This window comes from Paramisgurnus dabryanus, chromosome 24, assembly GCF_030506205.2.
Source record: "Paramisgurnus dabryanus chromosome 24, PD_genome_1.1, whole genome shotgun sequence".
Classification (NCBI taxonomy): domain Eukaryota; kingdom Metazoa; phylum Chordata; class Actinopteri; order Cypriniformes; family Cobitidae; genus Paramisgurnus; species Paramisgurnus dabryanus.
In genome coordinates this window covers 19,658,237-19,664,979 of record NC_133360.1, presented here as the reverse complement: position 1 = coordinate 19,664,979, position 6,743 = coordinate 19,658,237, and the positions used below count along the sequence as shown (strand labels likewise).

Below are 6,743 nucleotides of genomic sequence, written 5' to 3'. Positions count from 1 at the left end.
GAGTAGTACACTCTTACATTATATTTTAACAGGTTTAAATTGTACTGTATTAAATGTGCTATAAACACAATTATTGCAGGAAATCACACATGTGGAGAATGGATTGAAGACAGGAGGAGACTGGAGACTTAAGAGGAGCAGAGAAAATGAGGAAACTGGACAAAAGAGCAGTCAATATTGGTAAGTGAAGTGAGTTAGGTGAACCTCTAGCTATTGTATTGCTGTATTTAGCATAAATACTAATCTATTTATGTGCACTATAAACTCATATGTTGCAGTAAATCACACCTGTGGAGACTGAAGAGAGGAGAGAAGATGAGGATGGCACTGGAGAGTAATAGGAGTAAATGACACACTGCAAAAAAATGACTTTTTTACTTAGTGTTTTTGTCTTGTTTTCAGTAAAAAATATCTTAAAATTCTTAAATTAAAAATGTATTTTCATGATGAGTAAAATGACCTAAGAAAATAGTTTTCTAATTTTTACTGAAAACAAGACAAAATTATTAAGTAAGAAAGTCATTTCTTCAACTGAACAGAAGTAGGGCAATCAAAAGAGAGTATGAGAATAGATAGTATTTTGTTTTCTGTCATGGGTATGACTATGGCAGTTATAGTTTGAGCGCATTGTTTGTTAACTGGAATTGATTAATTAATAAAAACAAAGTGGTTCATATGCTGTGTTGTTTTTGTTGTTAAGTAGCAGTAATATGCCATTATTAGCCTTGTCCACTGTATTTTTTGTTGGTTTTCATGAGACCCCCCTTGAAATGACTAGGACCCCCCATTGCCCCCCCAATCAAAATTGTCTGGAGCCGCCACTGTTCCAAAGAGACATGCAAAACAGTAAGTACTATTATTTTTTAAATGGATTTACAAACTGGAAAATATCAATCCTTCAGAAAGTCAGAGCTACAGCATTTGTATAAACTGATAATCAAAGATTCAACAAAAACAAAATACAACAACCATTTCCAAAATCAACTCTGAGCAGCAAACGGTTAATGTTTTAATAAGAAAAAACACTTAAAACAGATAACAAAAATGAGCAGCACAGTCTTTCTGATCCTTTCACTGAAAGAAACTGTTCGTTAAAGTTACGCTCAATGCAGTTCCATTAAAATCTAGCAGTTCCTCAAAAATAAAGCAGAGATCAGGATAGCTCAGGTTTAAGGCATACATCAGCTCAAACAACATGGCACGATGTTGCAACACCTTCATGCCTTCCAGGACTATACAAAGATCCTCTTCTTCATCACAAGAAGCATGTTGTTTGAGAGCACAAATCCCAACATTGGTGTCTTCAAATGACCACACTGATGCTGACTTCATTCATGCCCTGTACAAAACAGACAAATGTAGTTAAAGAAACAGAAAAAAAGTTACTGTTACAATAAAAGTGTCATTGGAAATTAGTACAATGCAAACAAATATAAATGTAAGTATACAGACCCATGTGCATTGCCACAGCATATTACAATTGGTTACTAATATATGGGTTACAAAGCAAGGCAGCTGCACTGTCCACTGCTCCAGGTGTGTGTGCGCGTTTACTAGACTGGAATGAGTTAAAGAGGCCACATTTCGAGTGAGTGCTACCATACCTGACAATCACAGCAAAAGTGAATTATCTCATTTTCTCACTGTCATGTTGTTATAAACCTGTATAAATGTCTTTGTTCTGATGAACACGAAGGAAGACATTTATTTTGAGGAATGTTTGCAACCAAACTGTTCATGAGCCCCATTCACTTCCATAGTATTATATTTCCCCACTATGGAAGTGAATGGGGCTTATGATTGGTTTGGGAACAAACATTCCTCAAAATATCTTCCTTAGTGTTCATCAGAACAAAGACATTTATAAAGGTTTGTAACAACATGATAGGGAGTAAGTGATGAGAATTTTTATTTTTGGGTGAACTACCCCTTTAAATCTTCCCAGGTGTTTTAATGACCCGTGTGCCAAAAGATGTAACTAAAACATACTACATTTTCTGTACTTCCAACAATGTTTACACATTTTTATGTCTATGAATCTATATTACTTACTTCTGTCATTTGATCATTCATTGTTTGAAGTCTGTTTGCTAGCTGTCCTCCTTTCTGATAGAAGAGTTTCGTCAGGTTTTTGGATTGGAGGTCCAGGTGACACGCAGGAACATAAGACAGTAGTGATTCTTTTAAATTCAGCATTTATCTGAAAACAAATTAACCAACCATTGTATATTTGAGTACTGCGAGTCAAAGAATAATACATGTATATTAGTTACAAAAATAAGATTTAGCTCCTAACAGCAGTAAAACAGTGATAGGAATTACTTACCAATGCTTTTGAGTGTAGCGCATGCAAGGATGATGGACCTATAAGAGGAAAAATTCAGAGGTGAAATCAACACATAAACTCAAATGATGAAGGTCATACATACACAGGGCAATAATGAAATAAGTATTATATCTGTCATAGGACGCAATTTTGGACAAAATTAGATCTTAAAACAAGGTTCTCTTCTGAAAATAGGTACGTGACAAAATGACGTAACGCGCACGATTGCTTTGTTCCCACGGATGTGTTCCCAGCAGGTATTCAGCGCCAGATGCGTCGGTGACTTAAAAGATCTGTTGTATCTTTGCTTTGATAATACCTCTAAAGCACATATACAAGTGACATAAATTACTTCCTCACGTTGATTCTCACGTTCGAATTTCCAAGATTGCTGTCGTAAGAAGAAAGTTATAAGCGAAGCAAAATTTCTCTCGTGTTTGGCATTTAAATCCTTTATGAAGGCGAGTATTTTTTTGTTTCAAACCAAATACTTTTGATAGAATATACATTTAACTTGAATTAGGTGAAGTTTGGGATTGATTGTAACATTCGCATGTGCTTTTTTAAGATCCGCAAGTGACGTTGTTCAAAAGCAGAATCGCCCATTCAATCATATTGGCTTCCAAAACTTCTCCGTTTTCATCAATCCGTGCAGTATTTTTCAAAGTAATCATACAGAACGAAGGATTAGAATCTCTAGGTTACATTATTGGCATGATTTTGTCAAACATATAAATAAATACATGCATGCAACATGCATGCATTTATTGATTTCTTAAAGATAAATAACATAATCATCAATTAATGTATTAATATATATCTGACTATTTAAATTGCTCGCCAGCATTATTAGTCAATTAAGAAATATTAAAGAAACAATGAAATGTTTCTTTAATATATAAAAATATAGCTTTTATTTGAGAGGGCTTTGATTTCATATGGAAAGATATGCGTGGATTGATGCTCTCGGTTTCATTAATTAGTGGTTAATCAGAAATAATACAATTCTTATATATACCTTTTAAAAAGATGTCATCTTAACTTTGTTGGGCTGTTAATTACCTACAATTTGGTGTTTGAATTATGCATATAGGCCAAGAAATGAGGAAGTTATGATATTTTGAAGTGTTTGGTCAAGCAGAAGAGGTCACAGTTTTTCATAGTTTTCCTGTGTTAATTTGGTACAAAAATGACCCCCAATTTTCGAGTTTAAAAATGCCATAACTTTCTTAATAATTATCAGATTTTAATCATTTAAAAAACATTTTAAAGTTTGTTTTATTATCTATCATATGGTTATAATTATATATGAATTTTCTAGAAAAAAAAATTTTTGTCACATACCTACTGAAAACGTCAGCTTTAAGGTGTGGCCACTTCAAAGCGATATTTTTTTCAGTTAATATACCAGACGTCACGCGAGGCATTTAAAAAAAAGCTTTTTCTAATTGAATCAAGTGTTGCTCGTGGCGTAGTGAAGTCACGAATAACTGACGCGGGTCTGTTCATCTGATTAAGCAGACAGTTTGTTTCATACGCAATGTCATTATTAATGTAGTCAATTGATATCATCTGGTAAATTACTTACATGGATAACGTTACTCTGGACAGAATAACGTTTGGTTAGCGTTTTATTTGTCCTGAACCGTTTCCATAGAACAACTGAGTAAAAAGTGCCTCAAAAGTCAACTCAAATCTGTCAGTTTTCAACTCGGATAAAACTACCAAACGTGAAATAACGTTATACAGCTGACATTTTTAAAACACTGTTTTTCTTTATGAGCCTTACACTTACTGACTGACTGACTGTAACGTTAACTTACTCCACCAACATCCTCCAAACTCATTTTTACTACAAGTCATTGCAATGGCTACATATTGTAAAAAAAACTGTCTATCTAGTGAAGATGTATCACGTATAAAGTGAACATAAATAAATAATAGAACTTACTTTAATAACGTGGTGTCCGTCTGAGGGAGTTCTTCTGACTGACTGCTGCTGAGTCTTCATTTTGGCGCCCAAAACAAACGATGTTTATTCTTCTTTTATGGCGATTGACGTCCTTTTTATTGAGCGTTACTGCCACCTTCTGCTCAGGAGGTGCCATTTTGTGTGCAAACTCAATTTTATTGCTTTAAGTATTCAATTCAATAAATTTTAATCAATGTGAGAATAATGTGTTCATTTTACATTCAAACAAAACATTTTCATCCTAATCAATTAAATTATGTTTACACAAGGAATATAAATATTTTGTGTTGCATATACATGTTTATTTTATTTAAATTCAAAGACCCACCAAGTCCATTTTTTTCAGTGTATGTGGGCCCTATATGTGGTTCCACCTTGAAGCACACATGTTTGCCCCCACTTATTGAAGCCCATCAGGCCCAGTATGGGTTTTTAATGGGTACTTGACTGGTCCCTTATTATGTAATAATTAAACTTTTAGGGGCGGTTCCCCGGACAGGGTTTAGATTAATCCAGGCCTTAGTTATTTTAGGGAAAAAAACTATATTGGTGTGCATCTTAAGACAAAACAATGGCACTGATATGTGTTCAAATATGTCAGTACAAACTGTTTTGAAATTAAAGTAGCTCAAACATGCATTTTAGCCTGGGACAAGGATAAGCCCTGTCTGGGAAACCGCCCCCTAATGCTTAATTGTAATTCAACTTATATATTTAATTTAAATAAAATATTTGATCAAAATTGATAACTGATAAAAGCATAATTTCAGTTTTGCAAATATCAGTTTTCAGCATGAACATTCAACTGTTCATTCATCTTTAACATCACAAACATGAGGGATGTGCAAGATGAAAAATCTAATAAAAACTGGAGGTTCAATTTATCAAAAAACTTTATTGTCATTTTATTACACTTTCAACACTAAAATAATCAACAACATTTCAAAACTGCTAATGACTTAACAATTTAACATAACACTGTCAAACTCTTAAAATACTTATGACTCAAAAACAACACTGTTTGCTCACTGTTCCGTTTCCAACGTAAATCTCTTTTCTTGTCTTTTGCTAGTTTCCACCCTGCGCAATTATCATTTTCACGTTTTGCGCCACGTTGTAAAATAGCAAATACATTTCCGCCCATTTCTGATCTAAAAACGAGGTGTGTTTAGGTGCATTTTTGGCGCGTTGCTATTTTGAGGCAACTAAAATAGACTAGGCCATTGACCAACAAAAAGCTGGTCTAAAGTCTAAAGTCAATGGCGCAATATGTTTTTTGTTTTTTAAAGAGCGCATTAGTAATATGCACCTATAAATGGAACGACAAAGCGGGTTTGCTTATCACATACATGAATGCGCAGCAGCACAAAAAAGTTTTTAAATATGAAAGATTAAAGGATTGAATGTAAAAGATTATTATTGAGTCTCTTGGACATAAATGAGGACTGATTATGAGACGTTAGAAAGCGCAAAGAAAAGCTGCTTCACCTGTAGCCTAGTAAGTAAATAAATGCTTTGCTTTAAACAAATGCATCTTTTTAAAAATGTTTTTAAATGCTATCTTGCGGATGTATTGTACATGATGACACTGTACCTGTGGATATGGTGAGATGAGAAACATTTAAAGTAATGCTTTCTAAAAAAATCCATGGCCCTGTTCTAGTGCTGAAACGCTTTGGCTCTCTGCACGATTGTAAATCCTTTATCTCTTGTTTGTATTTTTAGAGTTCAAACCTTTTCTTGCATATTTGCTAATTATTTTATGAGATTACATTGATTATGTAGGATATCAATACATTTACAGCAATTCAAAGCCTGCTATTTGTACTTCTATGACTGAAGGAAAAAGGTTTTTAAAGGTTTTAATTAAAAAAATTGAAATTTCAATAAAAATGAAAACAACAAATTTTTAACATTAGCCTATTCTTAAACTGGGGGTCTTCTTCCTCCGCTTAGTTTTTCAGTTTACAAGGTCCGTCATCTAAATAAGGATTACGCACAGTGCCAGTGCAACTGGCTTTTAAAGGGGATGAGAGATACGACTCTCATTGGTTTATTGCACGTTACGCCCAAAACACACCCATTACTCATTAAGAAAATATGTACAACCCTTCCTTTTCGACCGTGCGCTCTGCGCACAAACCATTTATCCCATTGTTAAATTAGCAAAAGTGGCATCGGACACGCCCATTTAGCGCCGTGCGCTTTACACAATGTGCTTAGATCGTTTAAATAGAGCCCATAGCCTGTAAGTTAACTCCTGTCAGCCTTGCATTGTGAGCGAATACTTCAAACATGGAGTGTCACATTTCCGTCTGACATCAGAGGTATGCAGGCCAATCACAACGGTAATAAGCCATTCAGGGACACACTGCTTTTCAGATCAATGAGTTTTGTACAAAATCAAAGCGTTTGAGGAAAGCAGTATATCTGGAGCTACAAAAA

At 34.3% G+C, this 6,743-nt stretch overlaps 1 long non-coding RNA gene across 1 annotated transcript; it reads right to left on the bottom strand.

The window, feature by feature from the left end:
- Positions 1-831: 831 nt before the first annotated feature.
- On the bottom strand, positions 832-4,658 carry LOC135741203 (uncharacterized). Its single transcript, XR_010529371.2, has 4 exons — positions 4,278-4,658; positions 2,327-2,364; positions 2,053-2,200; positions 832-1,339 (listed from the first exon to the last, which is right to left on the bottom strand). It is a non-coding gene; the product is annotated as an uncharacterized lncRNA (long non-coding RNA).
- Positions 4,659-6,743: the final 2,085 nt, after the last annotated feature.